Raw genomic sequence first — 20,061 nt, 5'->3', positions numbered from 1 at the left:
GTGAAGAGGGGGGGGGGGTGTTGTCGTGGATGAAAGTGAAGAGTGGGTGGAGGGGATCAGTAAAATGAGGTGCTGGATCACATTTCAGAGGTGCTGGATGCAGAACTGGCTTGTTCTGGCACAAATTAAGCCCTGCCCTCGTCTGATTTTTACCATGTTTTCAGGTTTTACCACATTCTCACCCTGTTATTTACTTGTATATTATATATTTTTGCCTTTCGTTTTTGTTTTACCTACTTTCTACATCTGATCTTTACCTCGAACCCTGTCATTGCGGTCAACTCTGCTTCACCTTCCAAGGCCGCTGACGTTCGCGCCGAGCCACTAGACGAACTGGTCCAGAAAGGCTGTCCACATGGAGGTAAGCAGTCAGATGCTAAGTGGGATATGGAACAAAAGCCATCAGCGACATCATACCGCCCAGTAGCGTTCATTTTAAAGATGAAATGCAGCCATACGTAGCTCTGGCTACATAATTTGCGTTCTCCAGAAATGTATACAGGGCTACGTACAGTATTCACAAAGAGCCTGTGTTGATTTTCTCACAGTGAAACATTTTCATTGGGTTCCACGGTGTTTGCATGTGTTGTGTTGAGAAAATGCAGCAAGTTGTATTAATGCATTTGCATTGTGAGGATTTGCAACACGTAAGCTGTCAAACCAGAAAATAAATAGCATTCATTAATCCCTTATTCATCAGAGGTCGCCTCATCGGAATGAACCACCAACTATTCCAGCATATGTTTTATGCAGCGGATGCCCTTCCAGCTGCAACCCCAGTACTGGGAAACACCCATACACACTTATATACTTGGGCCAGTTTAGTTCATCAATTCCCCTATAGCACATGTGTTTGGACTGTGGGGGAAACCGGAGCAGCCGGAGGAAACCCACGCCAACATGGGGAGAACATGCAAACTCCACACAGAAACACAAACTTGGGACTCAAACAAGCAAACTTCTTGCTGTGAGAACCACTGAGCCTCCATTGCGCCCCTATATTAAAATTTACTCTGGGAAATCTATTAAACTACTCATATGAAATAGATTCAAGGTGTTTTGCATAATTTGGATGCATGTAAACTTCCAGCTCTGTTCATTTTGAATGCTTGAAGACGCTTTGAAATGTGAGCAGATGATTTTCATTTTTGGCTGAACAGTTTGTTTATTATAATAAACAAATAAAAAAGCTTTCATTAGCACAAATACAGAATTAATTAGCATTAAAATAACTTGTTTGACAAAAACAGACTTCCACACATCATCTGATAGTTCAAATGCACTGATATAAAACATGCAGTTGAAGTCAGAGTTATTAGCCCCCCTGTATATTTTGTTCCCCAATTTTTGTTTAACAGGAAGATTTTTTCAACACATTTCTAAACATAATAGTTTAATAACTCATTTCTAATTTGACTGGATGTTCAAGATACTAGTGTTCAGCTTAAAGTGACATTTAAAGGCATTAACTGTGTTAATTAAAGTTATGGTAATTAGGCAAGTTATTGTATAACAGTAGTTTCATCGAGAGACAATCCAAAACAAATAAAGCTTAAAGGCGTTAATAATATTGACCCTAAAATGGTTTTAAAAAAAATTAAAACTGCTCTTATTCTAGACGAAATAAAACAAATAAGACTTTCTCCAGAGGAAAAAATACAACCCAAGCTCATTCTGGAAACGTAGCCCCGCGGACGTTTCTGGAGACCGCGATTTACGGCGCCGCTCCACCCCTCCTCTTCGCGCTCGCCGGCCGACGGCTCGCCTCCGAGTGGAGGGCTTTCCCGACGCAATCAGTTTGTCCGCCTAGCTCACAGAGTTGCGTCGGCGGAGCGGAGGCCCCGGAGGAGGAGGAGGACGAGCCGGAGCCGGCCGCGGTGGACGACGACCGGGATCGAGTCCGGGGAACGGCGGGTTCCGGAAATCAGGTAAGACGAAAAACGGAATCTGGAAAATAAGGGTGAGAACGCGGCGGCATCCGAAAATGTGGTCGAAATCGAAGACGAGGGCTTTGTCTTTTTTTTTTTTTCGATCCGCCCGCCCGAGACGCTAAAAAGCGCGCACAGCGGCCTCTCTCGGATCCGCGAAAACAAAAAAACGCTAGAATACGTACCTCCCGGGACGTAAATCGCGGTCCGCAGAAACGTCCGCGGGGCTACGTTTCCACAATGAGCCCGGGTTGAAAAAATATTATAGGAAATACTGTGAGAAATCCTTTGCTCTGTTAAACATCATTTGGGAAATATTTGAAAAACCCACAGGAGGGCGAATAACACTGACCTTAACTGTATACAGTAATAATAATAACAGAGGTGTGTACAGTTAGTAATTGTATATGCTGAGGCAGTGAAATGAGATTGTACGGGTCATTAAACTCACTCCCAGTTTGTCAGCAATTGATTTTAATATCACTTCTTTGTTTTGCTCGGCTTGTTTGAAGGCCAACACTGTGAAAAGCTGTCAGATTCGCAGCACATCTAAAGGCATGGCCTGGACGCTCGTATCTTATTGGCTGGTGAGTTTTTATTTAATCAAACAAATGTAAAAAGTGACCCACAGATCCTCTGTGCCTGACTGAGTTTGGTCTCTGGTGTAAATAGGTTTGTATGGTTCAGAAGGCTTGTTTGCACTGAATATTTGCTCTCTGTGAGAATAGACCTTTAATCTGTCGTTATCAAAATGAACTCAGTTGCCTCTCCTAATGTGTATTGTTGGGAATTATTTTGTGCATGTCATAAGGAAAAGGGTTTGGCATCTGTTACTCTGCAAAAAAAAAAAAAAAAAAAAAAAAAAAAAAAAAAATCTTACTCAGTATTTTGGTGTTGTTTTCCAGTACAAATATCTAAATGTTACTAACCCTAAAAATGCACGAGTTTAATTTTTTTTTTTTAATGCATAGTTTTATTAGGATAGCAAAACTTGCTTTAAGACCATGAAATACACTTAAAACACACACACTCACACACACACACACACACACACACACACACACACACACACGCACACACAAAATCAATCAGCAATTCTAACCTCTCAACATCAAATACTAGTAATCATCATCGCGTGAGGGAAACCGGAGCACCCGGGGGAAACCCACGCCAACACGAGGAGAACATGCAAACTCCACACAGAAATACCAACTGGCTCAGCTGAGGCTCGAACCAGCAACCTTCTTGCCACATCACTACCCACTGTGCCACCTCCTTATTACTTTGTGGTTTATGTACTATTATTAATGCAAAAACAAAGTTACATTTAAAACAGATTTATTTTTCTCCTTTAATAAATAAACATTACTATAAAATCATATGAAAAAATATCTTCTTTTCTATATCTTACTTTTTAGTGCTGTCGCCTAACAGCAAGAAGGTCGCTTGTTCGAGACTCGGCTGGTTTAGTTGGCGTTTCTGTGTGGAGTTTGCATGTTCTCCCTGCGTTCGCGTGGGTTTCCTCTGGGTGCTCCGGTTTCCCCCACAGTCCAAAGACATGCGGTACAGGTGAATTGGGTGGGCTTAATTGTCCGTAGTGTATGAGTGTGAGTGAGTGTGTGTGGAGGTTTCCCAGTGTTGGGTTGCGGCTGGAAGGGCATACGCTGCTTAAAACATGTGCTGGATAAGTTGGCGGTTCATTCCGCTGTGGCGACCCCGGATTAATAAAGGGACTAAGCCGAAAGAAAATGAATGAATGAATGAATGAATGAATGAATGAATGAATGAATGAAGCGGAAAACTGGAGCGGAAAATTTTTTTTTTTTTCCAGTTTAGAATTTTTTCATAATATTTGAAAAATATATATTTTTATTATTGATATAAAAAACTTTTATTAAACTAATTACTTATTTAAAAAAATTAAGAGGTGTATTTAGTATTATCAATGTAAAAGTATTATTTAAATTATAAATGTATTTTTCACATTTTTTCATTTAATCATTGAACATTATTATACATTATATATATATATATATATATATATATATATATATATATATATATATATATATATATATATATATATATATATATATATATATATATATATATATATATATATATGCTTCTTTTCCGAAAAAACTGGGGCATTAAATATTTTTTTTCCCACTTTTGAAGTAGATTTATTTTATTTTTTTTTTCAAATTTAAATTGATATCAAACACTTTTATTCAATTTCATTCATATATTTCAGCTTAGTGCCTTTATTCATCAGAGATCGCCACAGCAGAATTGTTTCACACAACAGATGCCCTTCCAGCTGCAACCCATCACTAGGAAACACCCATACACTCTGATTCACACACATACACTTAGGCCTAGCTTACCCAATTCACCTACAGCATGTGTTGGACTGTGGGGGAAACCGGAGCACCTGGAGGAAATCCTGGAGGAGAACATGCAAACTGCACACAGAAATATTAACTGGCTCAACTGAGGCTCGAATCAGACACCTTCTTGCCACATCACTACCCACTGTGCCACTGTACCCTATTTATTTGTGGTTTATGTAGTACTATCAATGTAAAAACAAAGTTACATTTAAAACAGATTTACTTTTCTCATTTAATTTATAAACATTACTCTAAAATCATATGAAAAATATTTTTTTTCTGTGAAACACCTTTTCACTGGAGCAGAAAAATTATTTTTTTTCCACTTTTGAATTTTTTTCTAATATTTAAAAAATATTTTTAATATTGATATAAAAAACTTTTATTCAATTTATTTATATATTTTACATTTTTTGAAGAGGTGTATTTAGTATTATTAATAAAAAATATCATTTAAATTAAGATGTAAATACAGACGTATTTTTCACATTTATTCATTTAATCATTCAATCATCGAACGTTATTATAAATTATAGAGGAAACCCTGGAGGAGAACATGCAAACTCCACACAAAAATGCCAACTGGCTCAATTGAGGCTCGAATCAGAGACCTTCTTGCCACATCACTACCCACTGTGCCACTGTACCCTATTTATTTGTGGTTTATGTAGTACTATCAATGTAAAAATAAAGTTACACTTTCTTTTCAGCTTAGTCTCTTCATTAATCTGGGGTCGTCATTGCGTAATGAACTGCCGATGAGTGTGTGTGTGTGTGTGTGAATGAGTGTACATGGATGTTTCCGAGAACTGGGTTGCAGCTGGAAGGGCATCCGATGTGCAAAACATATGCTGCATACTGTAAGTTGGCGGTTCATTCTGCAGTGGCTGCCTCTGAAAGGAAAATGAATGAATTAATAATATTTTAAATAATTTCTACAGAAAACAACAACAAAACACTAAAAAAAAAAAAAGGTGTTGTGCAGTTTTGTAATCAAACCAATTCCTCATCATTAAACGTGAAAAGTGCATCACATTTTCCAAGCAACACTGATTTGCAAATGTCATTCCATATCTACATCAAGCAGTTCTTTGCAGGATTATGGAAATGTGTGTTCAGCAGTATGCACAGAGATTAATAGTGTACACACATCAGCTTTATAGTAAATCAGAGCATTAGTCTGAATATTCAGTTATATTTTGTTACCTCTCGTAGACGAACAGCTGTGGATTAACTGTACCGTATGTTTAACAAAGCCTGCAGGTGCTCAGTGTGTAGACAGGGGGCGATAAAGAGCCACGTCCCACATTACAATCCCAAAATGCATGCTTCCCTTTTGGCCCTAGTTCATTCCCTCTCCTCCTTTTCCTTCACACACCCCCTTTTCTGTTGTAAAAAGAGTCTGGAAAGGCAATTTAGCTTTGAGGCGAGACAAATTAGTGGCTGTTTGCGGGATTACATGACACATCCCCTGTTTCCTGAGTGATACAGAAATCATAATAAAAGCTTTTGGAAATAGCATGGCGGCTAAATTAAGCGGGCCGAGCTCTCAGCTATCAGCTATCTAACTGAATCAGAAATCATAATCGTATTCTGCAAGGACGCAGCCAGTGAGAGACATACTGAACGCATGCAGCTCAGACTTTCAGAAAGTGTGAGGGAGCTTCATGTAGTGTGTGTTGAATATTAATGTTTGATTATGTTCATTTCTCTCATGCAGATTGCAGGGGAGACAAATATAGCGATAATGAGAGCTGGCGTATTGTGTAATAATAGTTTATAATAATGAGATGTTTTGTTTTGTGTAGGGAATGCATGGAGAATTTATTTTGGGTGTTTTTTTAGGATGTTGCTAAGTGGTTTCCGGGATGTTCTGCTTGATTTGGTATTTTTGGGTTGCTATGTAGTTGCTGAAGTGTTTTTAAAGGGACGGTTCACCATAAAAATAATAAAATACTGTCATCATTTACTCACCTTCTTGCTTTTTTTTTGAACATGAAAAGAAGATATTTGAAAAAATGTTGGATACTGGTAGCCATTGACTTCTGTTGTGTTTTTGACATGCTATGAATCACAATGGTTATTATTCTTCAGAAAGCTCATAATGGTTTGCACTCACTTAAATAGTGGGTAAATGGTCTTTTTTGGAGTGAACTATACTTTTAATATTTGCTAGGCCATTGTGATTTGGTAGTTGTGGGTGTTCTGAATGGAAAATATGGCATTGTTATTTTAGAGTCACTTTTAATTGGTATTTCTAATATGCTATGTAGTTGCTGAGGTGTTTTTAAAGACACGGTTCAGCCCAAAAATAATAAAATGCTGTCATTATTTACTCACCTTCTTGCTTTGTTCATTTAAACATGAAAAAAAAGACATTTTGAAGAATGTTGGATACTGGTAGCCATTGACTTCCATTGTATTTTTGACATACTATGAATTTCAATGGTTACCTGTTTATATTCTTCAGATTAAAAGAGCTCAAATTGTTTTGCACTCATGTAAATGATGAGTAAATGGTCATTTTTTGAGTGAACTATACTTTTAATAATTGCTAGGCCATTGTGATTTGTTAATTATGGGTGTTTTGAATAGAAAATATGGCATTGTTATTTTAGTGTCACTTTAAATTGGTATTTTTGGGTTGCTATGTAGTTGCTGAGGTGTTTTTAAAGACACGGTTCAGCCTAAAAATAATAAAATGCTGTCATCATTTACTCACCTTCTTGCTTTATTCAATTTAAACATGAAAAGAAGACATTTTGAAGAATGTTGGATACTGGTAGCCATTGACTTCCATTGTATTTTTGACATACTATAAATTTTAATGGTTATCTGTTTATATTCTTCAAATTAAAAGAGCTCAAATTGGTTTGCACTCCCTTAAATAATGAGTAAATGGTCGTTTTTTAAATGAACTCAGTCTTTAATTCATTCATTTTCTGATGCTTTTCCGGGGCCGGGTCGCGGGGGCAGCAGTCTTATGAGACTCCCCAGACACTTCCTCCAGCTCCTCCGGGGGGATACCGTTGCGTTCCCAGGCCAGCCAAGAGACATAGTCCATCCGGCGTGTCCTGGATCTTCCCCGAGGTCACCTCCCGGTGGGATATGTCTGGAACACCTCCCTAGGTAGGCGTCCAGGAGGCATCCGAAACAGATGCCCGAGCCACCTCAGCTGACTTCTCTCGATGTGGAAGAGTAGTGGCTCTACTCTGAGCTCCTCCCGAGTGTCAGAGCTCCTCATCTTATCCATAAGAGTGCGCCTTGCCACCCTTCGAAGGAAACTCATTTCGGCTGCTTGTATCCGAGATCTTGACCTTTCAGTCATGACCCAAAGCTCATGACCATAGGTAAGAGTAGGAACGTAGATTGACTGGTAAATCGAGAGCTTTGCCTTTCGGCTAAGCTCCATCCTTATCACAACGGACTGATACATCAACCGCATTACTGCTGCCGCTGCACTAATCCGCCTGTCAATCTCACACTTCATTCTTCCTTCCCTCGTAAACAAAACCCCGAGATACTTAAACTCCTCCACCTGGGGTAAGGAGTTTCCTCCAACCTGGAGATGGCAAACCACCTTTTTCCGGTGGAGCACCATGGCCTCAGACTTGGAGGTGCTGATTGTCATCCATGTGTTGGAGTTTTCCAAGGTGAACAAGAGGGTCGCCTCCCTGCACCTTCGGGTCAGTGATAGGTCTCTTACTGTGGTTTATGCGTACGTTTGCTTGTCTTAAAGGGGTAGTACACCCAAAAATTTAATTTCTGTCCTCAAATACTCACCTTTTACTTGTTCCATACCCTTATGAAGTTCTTTCTTCTGTTAAATACAAAATACGATATTTGAAGAAAGCTAAAACCTGTAACCATTGACTTACATAGTGTTTTTTTTTACTATGGAAGTCAATGGTTACAGGTTTTAATGGTTACAAGCATCTTCTTTTATGTTCAGCAGAAGAATAAAACTCAAAAAGATTTGAGATGGGCGAATGAGTTTGGATGTTCTCCCCGAGTTCGCATGGGTTTCCTCAGGGTGCTCCTGTTTCCCCCACAGTCCAAAGACATGCGGTACAGGTGAATTGGGTGGGCTAAATTGTCCGTAGTGTATGAATGTGTGTGTGAATGTGTGTGTGGATGATTCCCAGAGATGGGTTGCGGCTGGAAGGGCATCCGCTGTGTAAAAATTTGCTGGATAAGTTGCCGGTTCATTCCACTGTGGGGACCCCGGATCAATAAAGGGACTGAGCCGACCAGAAAATGTATGAATGAATGAAGATTTGAGACTACATGGGGTGAATGCTCATTTTTGAGTGAACTATCCTTTTAACACCACACATGATTTCACAATAATTAATAATAATTAATAATGCACATAATTAAAGTCAATAAGTCGAGCACAAACGGTTCAAGAAAATGCAGTCAACTTTAATACTCACTATAGAAGGTTGTTTGTTCAAAGACTCACACTAGGTACAGTTGCCTCGAACCGGGCCAAAGCACGCTTGTCCCCCCCCTCGTCTCCCCCCCCCCCGCCCGCACTCACACCAAAATCGGGCCTCGACACGCTTACGTCATCGCTGCTGCGCTGTTCAGTGAGAAGCGCTCTCTCACTCAGCAGCACAGTGGAGATTTCTCTAGTTATATCGTTTCAGTCGTTTGTTATGCCGTCAAATATTTCGCCAAACGGTCCTTAGGGATGCGGGGACACGCAGTCAGATATTTCGCCGAACAGATCCGCCACTTTTGCCGCTCATAATCATAAAGCTCTCGTGCTGCAGGAATGAGGAGGTCTGCTGAAGGTGTGCAGCTGTCGTGCATTGAGAGGTTTGCGTCTTTAATAAACTACGGCAGTTTGCATTCACTGAACAGTAAGAATGATTAATAAATCCATATACTGTAAAACAGTCCCTTAAATTTCACGTCTCGCTTTCAGTTTCAAAGCCCAAATGAACCGTGCTCAGGCCCACCTCTTCCAACCGGGCCAGGGCTGGCCAAGTGAACCATGCTTGAGCCCGATTCAGCGCACTCACACTTCTCAAAAGATACCGAGCCTGGGCACGGTACGGATGGCATAGTGTGAGTAGGCCCTCAGTGAAGAAGATCTGCTGAAGTTGAAATGGAGGGAGAAAGTGATGTAAGTGATTTTGAACAAGCCATGGTTGTTGGCGCCAGCCGGGCTGGTTTAAACATTTCATCTGATCTACTGGGAATTTCAAACTACTATTTCTAGACTCTGCAAAGATTGGTCTGAAAAATAAAAAAACACCTTGTGAGCAGCAAGTCTGTGGGTGAAAATGTCGTGTTGATGCCCGAGGTCAGGGGAGAATGACCAGACTAGTTTGAGCTGATGGAAAAACAACAGTAATGGAAATAACCAGGAGAGCATCTCTGAACACACAACACGGCAAACCCTGAAGCAGATGAGCTCCAGGAGGACAATAAGAAGAGCAGATTGATGACTCTCCTGTCAGAAAACACAAGATTTCAATTCACACAGACTCACCAAAACTGGACTATAGCAGATAGGGGAACGGTCGCCTGTGAGATGAGCCTTCATTTCTGCTGCAGCATTTGGATGGGAGAGTCAGAATTAGGCAGAAACATCTTGGATTCAGCCCTGTATATTTTTATAATGGTTTCTTTTCTTATAACATATTTAAACACTACAATCGACCTGAGTATTGCAGCTGACCATGTGCTGACCCTTTATGACCACAGTGGATGATTCTTATAGCAGGATAATGCCTAATGCTACACAGCATAAATTATCCTACTGGTTTCTTGAACAATGAGTTTAGTAAAGTCAGATAGGGTTTTATCCGCCCCCCCCCCCTCTTCTCTTTGCGCGTGTGTGTGATCCTTTATTGACAGCCGCATGTGTGAATCTTGACAGAAAATATGGCGAAAAGTCCTACATGATGGTGATAGTTTGACTGCAGTGTTTACTTCAATAATGCTGCATACTCAATAATATCTGCATACTCCACATGTCTTAATTCCATTTCTGTTTCGTTCAGTTATGATTTCAGTCGGGTTAAGGCGATCAAAAATCACTGTTTGGAGCTTATGTAGGCCTACAGTTCAAAATTCATGTTTTCCTGACTAAACAGTTAGTAAACACAAGTACATCTTATTGAACATCATTTATTTTCATCACCAATTATAATAGTAGAACAGTTTCTCAAGCAGTTTGTGAGGCATTTTGAAAACAGGAGATGAGCCCCTGGTCTAATGCGCTACCTGGTTTGAGAATCCCGTTCTCAAAGACTTATTATTCGGGTAGCACACATATTCTGAATGCCTTTGGCAGAATTAAAATAAGCCATTTTAATCCAGATTAATCTAGATTAATTCCAAGATTACAGTGAGATCAATCTAGATGAAACAATTTAGTATATGCCCACCTATGATATCTGTTCTGAAGACAGTCGAAAATAATGTTGCTTAAGAGAAGGTTGCTAATAATATTGACCCTAAAATGGTTTTAAAAATATTCAAAACTCCTTTTATTTTAGCCGAAATAAAACAAATCAGACCTTTTCCAGCTTAAAAAATATTATAGGCAATACTGTGAAAAATTATTTTCTCTGTAAAATATAATTTGGGAAATATTTCAAAAAGAAAAGATTCACAGGAGAGCGAACTATTTTGACTTTAACTGTATTGATATTATTTTTATTGCATTTTATGTTTACATTTATACAACAAAAACTCAGTATTGTATATTATGGTACATTATGACCTCTCTACATATTCTTCAATCCACACCTTTTCAACTCCACCACATTTTAGGAACAATTAGATTGATCGCCCAAATCAGTTAGACCTTGTGGCATTAAAACAAAAGCCTTGCATTTATCTCTGAATAACTCAAATTACTGTTGATTCAGTCCAGTAGCAGTGTCAGTGTGAGCAGTGATGCATGCCTTGCAAAACATTACAAATTGGAGCATGAATGAAACGGACAGAATGAGAGAGAGAGGGTAACATGAGAAGGGGGAGAAATAGTGTTGGATGTTGATGCAAGGGTTTAATAGCTGCAAGTCCATCTTCGATTCTGTTACACACACACTCACACACACACACACACACACACACACACACACACACACACACACACACACATATACATGCATATGCATCCCGCCTTCCTGCTGTGTCTCATCCTTTCCCATCCCACTCTCTCTCTCACCCAATTTGATTTAATTCAGTTCAGTTCAATTCAATTCAATTCAATTCAATTCAATTCAATTCAATTCAATTCAATTTAATTTCATTCAATTCAATTCAATTCAATTTAATTAAATTCAATCATAACTAATCCAATCCAGTTCAATTCAGTTCAGTTCAATTCAACTCAATTCAGTTACATTAAATTAAATTAATTTCAATTCAATTCAATTCTATCCAGTCGAATCTAATGCAATTAAATCCAGTTCAGTTCAATTCTATTCAATTCAGTTTAGTCCGAACCAATCAAATCCAACCAAATCTGATTCAATTCAATTCAGTTGGGTCAATAATTGCTTTATTGCTTTATTTACAAATGTATTGACAAAGCATGTATAAAGCTTACTTTACTTTTAGCCCCCCTTATTATTTTTTACCCCAATTTCTGTTTAATGGAGAGCAGATTTTTTTTCAAAACATTTCTAATCATAATAGTTGTAATAACTCATCAATAATTACTGATTAATTTTATCTTTGCCATGATGACAGTAAATAATATTAGACTATATATTTTTCAAGACACTTCTATACAGCTTAAAGTGACATTTAAAGGCTTAACTAGGTTAATAAGGTGAACTATTCCTTATATATATATATATGTGTGTGTGTGTGTGTGTGTGTGTGTGTGTGTGTGTGTGTGTGTGTGTGTGTGTGTGAAAAATTCCTTGCTCTGTTAAACATAGTTTGGGAAACATTTAAAAAAGAAAAACGAAAAACTCGACTTCAACAATGTATGTGTGTGTATCTCTCTCTCTCTCTCTCTCTCTCAATTTAATTTCAATTCAGTTAATTTAAATTTAAATGAATTCAGTACAGTTCAATTAAATTCAATAACTGCTTTATTTACAAATGTATTGCCAAAGCATTTATAAAGTTTACAATAAAAAAAGAACATAATATATATATTTAATTTTTATTTAATGTGTATATTTTATGTTCAGTCCACATAAATTTGTTAAAAGGGTTAAGTTAACTTAATTTGTGTTGGGACAACATGAATGAAGTGTATGGAACCCTGCATTATTTACAGTGTAAATGGTTATATATATATATATATATATATATATATATATATATATATATATATATATATATATATATATATATATATATATATATATATTTGTAAAAAAGGAAAATGCACACACACACACACACACACACACACACACACACACACACACACACACACATACGGTATATTCTTCCCACCTTCTGTGTCTCTCATCCTTTTCCCATCCTATCCCCTTTCTCTTTCCTTCTCGCTCACTCAATTTGATTCAGTTCAATAATTGCATTATTTACAAATGTATTTCCAAAGGATTTACAAAAAAAAACTCATATTTAAAAAAACATAGTAAACACAGTAAATTGTAGTAACAAATTTAATAAATGAAACCATAAATGCAAAAATAATAAATAAAAAAGAAACATGCACATGCACACACACACATACATTCATCTCGCCTTCCTGCTGTGTGTCTCATCCTTTCCCATCCTCCCCTCTCTCTCTCTCTCTTTCTCTCTCTCATCACGTGTTCAGGTCTGTGAATCGCAGCAGCAGCTTTGTGCGTCTCTTTCTGTGTGAGCGAGAGAGAGGCTCAGGGCTGCACTCCTCCAAGGGCTTCTCGTACTCTCTCTCAGCACACAATCACACGCACAGACACACGCGCGCGCGTCCCGTGCATCCAGACAGAGGGCTTTCACCATCCCAGACACGGCGTCTGCTGCCCGGCGGAGCGCTGACACTTCCGTCTGGGGGGATTTTTACCGTGATTTGCAACAGCATGCGCCCGCCGAGGAACACTTGATCCCAAGGTTGAGCCGAGCGCAGCTAATGCAGCAGGAGACGAGGAGGAATGGATCACAGAGAGCGAAGGATGAACGCTTTCCCCATCGTCATTGGAGGATGCTCCGCGCTCCACAGCAGGACGTGTTAGAGTTCGGTGGATGCTAGTGGTTGTGTTCTGCGCGCTGGTCAGAGAGGGTACGTGCAAACTACTAAGTTAAGCTGTTGCATTCTGAACCCTGAGTCGCATCTGATGCATCGTGCATGCATGCATCACTTTCAAACCCTCGCTGTCATGTAGACTTTGTGCCTTGTTCTGGGAAAGCGGGTGGATGGGGGCGACCGTCCGATGCTTTCTCTCGCTGATCAACATCTGGTGGCATGTTCTCCAGGCTCAGTGATGATTGAAGCGCTCGTCGGATTAACATCGAGAGAGCTTTCTAATTCCCCAAGCACTGATGTGTTGCATCTCTCGGATGGAGCTTGCACCGAGAGGGAGAGCGCTTGTTTTAATGCATGCATTGCAAGGCAGCTGATGTAATCTGACATCAAGCGTATTTTTTTAATGGTGTGCATGTGAAGATTTTAAAATGCATGCATGTTTAGGATTGGAAACGCATGCATATGTGGGTTTTGGAAGCGTATGTGCACACTGATCTGTGCATGGAGAGGGTTTGTGGAGTAATGACTGAATGTGAGATGAGCAGCCGATTGTAATTGTGTTAGTGGGTGGGGCTCTCTCTCTCCCTCTGTGTCTCTCTCTCTCTCTCATCCCTCTTTCTCTCTATCTTAAATATGTATCAGGAGGGCTGAGGTTGTCAGTGGAGTGTCTGCATGTGAGGTATGGGGGTCAGAGAGCTGCGTCTGCATCAGATCAATAATCCATGTCTTTTGCATCTCAAGCTCACCGACGACCACACATGAGAACGGGCTCTTCCTCGGGGCGGCAGAGAGAGCGGCTAATGAGCTGCCCGTCTTTGAGGCATTGCACAACACGCTGTCAAGCGCAATAATTCGGAGCAGCTACATAATACATGAACTAAACTAATAACTGCCTGGGAAAATAACTGCACGCTGCTCACATGGCGCGTTCAGCGAGGAGCAGTTTCACGTACAGTTTGGATTGTGTATAAGAAGCTGCGCTTTTGGAACTAAAACATTTAGATGAGTTAACACACTTCAGAATGTGTCGTTTTGTCTTGTTTATTAATACAATTATTGGAAATTCCTATATCAAGGCGCATTTATTTAAAGCGATAGTACACCGAAAAATGAAAATCTACAAGCTAGTTACTCTCCCTCGAGTGTTTCCAATCATTTAAGAGTTTCTTTAGTCTGTTTAACACAAAAGAAGATATTTTGATAAATGCTGGAAACCTGGAACCGCTTACATTGAAGTCAATCTAATTCATGTTTATTTCTATACAGCACTTTTACAATGTAGATTGGGTCAAAGCAGCTTAACGTAGATGTTCTAGTAAACTGAAACTGTGTCAGTCCAGTTTTCAGAGTTGAAGTTTAGTTCAGTTTAGTGTCATTTTCAGTGCTGAAAGTCCAAACACTGAAGAGCAAATCCATCCATGCAAAGCTCCACAAGTCCCAGACCATGCAAGCTAGTGGCGACAATGGAGGAACAAACCTTACCAATTGATAGAAGTGAAGGAACAAAAACATTGAGGGAAACCAGGATCAGATGGGCACGACCGTTTCTCCTTGGGCCAGAAGTACTATGGAAGTCAATGGTTACAGGTGTCAGCTTTGTTTAAAATATCTTATTTTGTGTTTAACAGAATAAAGAAACTCATATAGGTTGTAAACGATTAAAAGGTGAGTAAATAATGACAGAGTTTTTCTTTATTGGGTGAACTATCCCTTTAAGATATCTATTTTTTGGAAATAAGCATACAAAAAGGTTTGCCAATAAAGTAATCTTGCTTTTCTTCTTGAATGGATGTTTCTCTGGCCCCATTGGCAGACATTTGTTCTTGTCCTAAGCAAAAATCTGCTTCATTTTGATCAATATTTCAGAGAACGAGATGTAAACACACTTCAAAATATGCAATTTTGTTTTGTTTTATAATACAATTATTTTAATTCTTATATCAAGGTGCATTTATTTAACGCGGTAGCTCACCCAAAAATGAAAATCTACCAACTAGTTACTCTCCCTCGAGTGTTTCTAAATCATTAAAGAGTTTCTTTATTCTGTTGAACACAAAAGAAGATATTTTGAAGAATGCTGGAAACCTTTAACCATTGACTTACATAGTAGTCAGTCAATTTCATTCATATTTTTTTCTACAGCACTTTAACAATGTAGATTGTGTCAAAGCAGCTCAACATAGATGTTCTAGTAAACTGAAACAGTGTCAGTCCAGTTTTCAGAGTTGAAGTTTAGTTCAGTTTAGTGTCATTTTCAGTGCTGAAAGTCCAAACACTGAAAAGCAAATCCATTGATGCACAGCTCCACAAGTCCCAGACCATGCAAGCCAGTGGAGACAATGGAGGAACAAACCTTACCAATTGACGAAAGTGAAGGAACAAAAACATTGAGGGAAACCAGGCTCAGATGGGCACGACCGTTTCTCCTTGGGCCAAAAGTACTATGGAAGTCAATGGTTACAGGTTTCAGCTTTCTTTGAAATGTCTTATTTTATGTTTAACAGAAAAAAAGAAGTTCATATAGGTTGTAAACGATTAAAACGTGAGTAAATAATTCTTTATTGGGTGAACTATCCCTTTAAGATATCTATTTTTTGGAAATAAGCATCCAAAAAGGTTTGCCAATAAAGTAATCTTGCTTTCCCTCTTGAATGAATGTTTCTCTGGCCCCATTGGCAGACATTTGTTCTTGTCCTAAGCAAAAATCTACTTTATTTTGATAAATATTTTAGAGAACGAGATGTAAACACACTTTAAAATATGCAATTTAGTTTCGTTTTAAAATACAATTATTGGAAATTCCTATATCAAGGTGCATTTATTTAACGCAATAGCTCACCCAAAAAGTAAAATCTACCAACTAGTTACTCTCCCTCGAGTGTTTCTAAATCATTTAAGAGTTTCTTTATTCTGTTGAACACAAGAGAAGATATTTTGAAGAATGCTGGAAATCTGTAACCATTGACTTACATAGTTGTAGTCATATTCAATTCATCTTTGTTTCTATAGTGCTTTAACAGTGTAGATTGTGTCAAAGCAGCTTAACATAGATGTTCTAGTAAACTGAAACAGTGTCCGTCCAGTTTTCAGAGTTGAAGTTCAGTTTAGTTCAGTTCAGTGTGGTTTAATATTCACTGCTAAAATTTCAAACACTGAAGAGCAATTCCATCCATGCACAGCTCTACAAGTCTCAGTCTGTGCAAGCCAGTGGCGACAATGGAGGAACAAACCTTACCAATTGACGAAAGTGAAGGAACAAAAACGTTGAGAGAAACCAGGCTTAATTGGGCACGACTGTTTCTCCTCTGGCCAAAAATACTGTGGATGTCAATGGATACAGGTTTTGAGCTTTCTTTAAAATGTCTTATTTTGTGTTTAACCGACTGAGAAAAGAGTTTTACTTCTTTGGGTGAACTTTCCCTTTAAGAAAGGAATTCTTTTGAAATAAGCACCCAGAAAGGTTTGCCAATAGGGTTGAAAAGTAATCTTGCTTTCCCTCTTGAATGGATGTTTCTCTGGCCCCATTGGCAGATATTTGTTCTTGCCCTAAGCAAAAACGTACTTCATTTTGATCAATATTTCAGAGAAAATGATGTAAATCTTACGTCAGTTTGGATCTCAAGTAAATGTGTCTTGATTTAAGAACGTTTCGATTTCTGTAATGGACAAGACAAAAATACAGAGGGGGGGAAACACTTTTTTTGGCACACCCAACAATATAGAGCTGTAAAAATGATTTGTTGAGATATGTTCATATATGAGTTCATATTGAAATATGACTCTTGATTAAAAACTTTGGGCATTTCTTAGAGCAGATAAAACACACGACGAACGACAAGCGACAGACCAGAAGTCATTCATTTCCAATGGAGAGTAGTCCGGGAGCAGTGTGGAGTTCTGTATGCGGAAAATTCGTATCCGAATTGACAACCCAGGCTCATTCTGAGGCCGCGGAATACGTCCCGGGAGGTACGTACGGCTGCAGTTTTTGTTTTTGTAAATCCGCGAGAGGCGATTTTTTGCATCTCAAACGCCTCTCTGTTCTTGCGTGAACCCACTAGAGGCCGCTGTCCGACTGACCGGATGATTGACTGCGCGACTGGCCAATCGGCTGACCCGCCCTCCTCCTTCCCTAAACCCAACCAATTTTACCGATTGACCCACCCGCCCGCTCACTTCCCTAAACCCGACCACCAATTTACAAAAGCCGTTCAAAAAAAGAAAAGCCCTGATTTTTTTTTTTTACCACGTTTTCGGATTTCACCACATTCTCACCCTGTTATGAAACTCGTTCACTTAATTTTTGGGATTCTGTTTTTGTCTTACCTGATTTCTGGAACCGCTCTTCCCCGGAGTCGAAACTGATCGTCGTGGTCAACTCCTCTCTGCATCTCGAGCCTGCCGACGTACACGATGAGCTGAGTGGACAAACGGGTTGCAGCGGGAAAGCCCTCCACACGGAGGTAAGCGGTCGGCCGGCAAGCGCGAAAGGGAACAGCGTCACACCGCCACCTAGAGTTCGCTTGAAAAAAATAAATGCAGCCATACGTACCTCCCGGGACGTATTCCGCTGTCTCCAGAAACGTCCGCGGGACTACGTTTTCAGAATGAGCTTGGGTTGCGAATTGAGTTGCGGATCCGTTGAAATATTTGAACTCCTGTGATGTATTCCAGTGTTGTTCAAGCAGTTCCGTGCACGCGAGATGAGAAATAGGAGTTTATTTGGTTATTTTTTTGAATCAGAAAAAGTCTATATTAAAAAATTCATTTCTATTTATAAATGTAAGTAATAAAGTAATACAATTTTATGATTTATGTTGTCTCCACATTCCCTGCAATATTTTTAGCAGTCTGAGTTTCTAGTATTCATTCATTCATTCAACCACAGAAAATTGCTTTTGCACTCCTTTACTCCTCCATGGTGCACGTCAGAACTGAAAATTCTATGCGACTGCCACAAGGGGGCGTTTTCCGACATTCATTCATTCATTCATTTTCTTGTCGGCTCAGTCCCTTTATTAATCCAGGGTCACCACAGCGGAGTGAACCGCCAACTTATCCAGCAAGTTGTTACGCAGTGGATGCCCTTCCAGCCGCAACCCATCTCTGGGAAACATCCACTCACACATTCATACACTATGGACAATTTAGCCTACCCAATTCACCTGTACCGCATGTCTCTGGACTGTGGGGGAAACCGCACACAAACACAGGGAGAACATGCAAACTCCACACTGGAACGCCAACTGAGCCGAGGCTCGAACCAACGACTCAGCGACCTTCTTGCTGTAGGGCGACAGCACTACCTACTGCGCCACTGCTTTGCCCCGTATTCTGATTATCATGTCCAAAAGTCGTGTCCGGTGGAAAGGCGGCTTTACAATTTTCCTCATTCAAAACTATACGAGTGACATGTCTTGCAACTTCTATAGTCTTTAGTGCAAACTAGCCCAATGCAGATTTGTTGTTTAATGTTGCATTAATTACCAGGGACTGTAAATGCTCCGCCCACTTTTTGAAAGTCAGAAGTAGCTCATTAGCATGTAATCCAATGACAAAACCTTAACCAACACATTCAGCTGGGTATTTGTGTTACATTTTATTTAAAAAAAACATAAAATGACCCATTTAAATAAAATTTTTTGGAATATAATATACTATACGTGGACTTGATGATCATTTAAATTCAAAACCAGCTTCTACTCTTCACTTTTTTTAATCACATGGCTGGATTTGCATCATTTCAGTCAGCACTAGTGCATCCGTCAGTTCCCCCACACCAGAGTCAGTAAACCGTTCCTTTATAGTCCTCGCTTTGTGCACAGAGGCATTCGGAAATAATTGCATGGCTGTGCAATAGATTTTATGGTGTAGCTGAAATAGCGAGATGTGTTCATTTTGCAGGTGGTGACACATACGTCTGGCCAATTAGGGAGTGGACGGGTTGCCAGAAACACTGATTGGTCATTAGCTGTCCAAATAATAATGGTAATAATAATAACAACAACATGTCTCTGAATCAACATCAGTTGTGAATGTTCCAAAAACATATTTCCAATAATGGACTTTACATCATAGGCACTGAAATTTGATTAGCGCCATAAATTGGATGTTGATTACCTGTTTGGGGGTGTGATGTAAATACTGCAGTTTCTCTAATCAGATTTAATGGTCTCGTCTGTTTTTTTTTCTCTGTAGATTGATTGATTGAGCTCTGTAATAGCTTAATAAAGAGACAGTGATTTTAGCCATTAATCACCGAAGAGCTAATGAATTAATTGGAAAAGGAAGTTAGAAACCTCTGTTCTCAGCATTTGTTGGACTCAACTTTTTTTTTTTTTGTCCGAGTGGACATCACAAATTAGCTTGACAAATGCCATTAGGTTTAAAGTCTTCATCATTGTCTGCAAAACCACATGCTGGAGTTTCACCAACTCAATACTTTATTTAATTAAAAGAAACTGAGAGTAAAACGGTAGTGAATCGTTGTGACATTTGGCTGTGCGTTTTCATCAATCGCCTCGTATTGAGTGCAGTGGTTGTGTCAAATAGGCAGTAT

The 20,061-nt window shown here is 39.3% G+C and overlaps 1 protein-coding gene across 4 annotated transcripts in view; it reads left to right on the top strand.

Moving 5' to 3' along the window:
* The first annotated feature begins 13,126 nt into the window (after nt 1–13,126).
* The window catches only part of unc13c (unc-13 homolog C (C. elegans)), a 321,746-nt gene continuing 314,811 nt past the window's right edge, over nt 13,127–20,061 (top strand). For all 4 annotated transcript variants that reach the window (XM_073930154.1, XM_073930152.1, XM_073930153.1 and 1 more), the window contains exon 1: nt 13,127–13,538. The gene's annotated coding sequence lies outside the window, so the exon portion shown is untranslated. The remainder of the gene's footprint in view (nt 13,539–20,061) is intronic.

Source organism: Danio rerio, chromosome 18, assembly GCF_049306965.1.
Source record: "Danio rerio strain Tuebingen ecotype United States chromosome 18, GRCz12tu, whole genome shotgun sequence".
NCBI classification, from domain to species: domain Eukaryota; kingdom Metazoa; phylum Chordata; class Actinopteri; order Cypriniformes; family Danionidae; genus Danio; species Danio rerio.
Note: the sequence above shows the minus strand (reverse complement) of the source record. Positions and strands in the feature narration are given on the sequence as shown.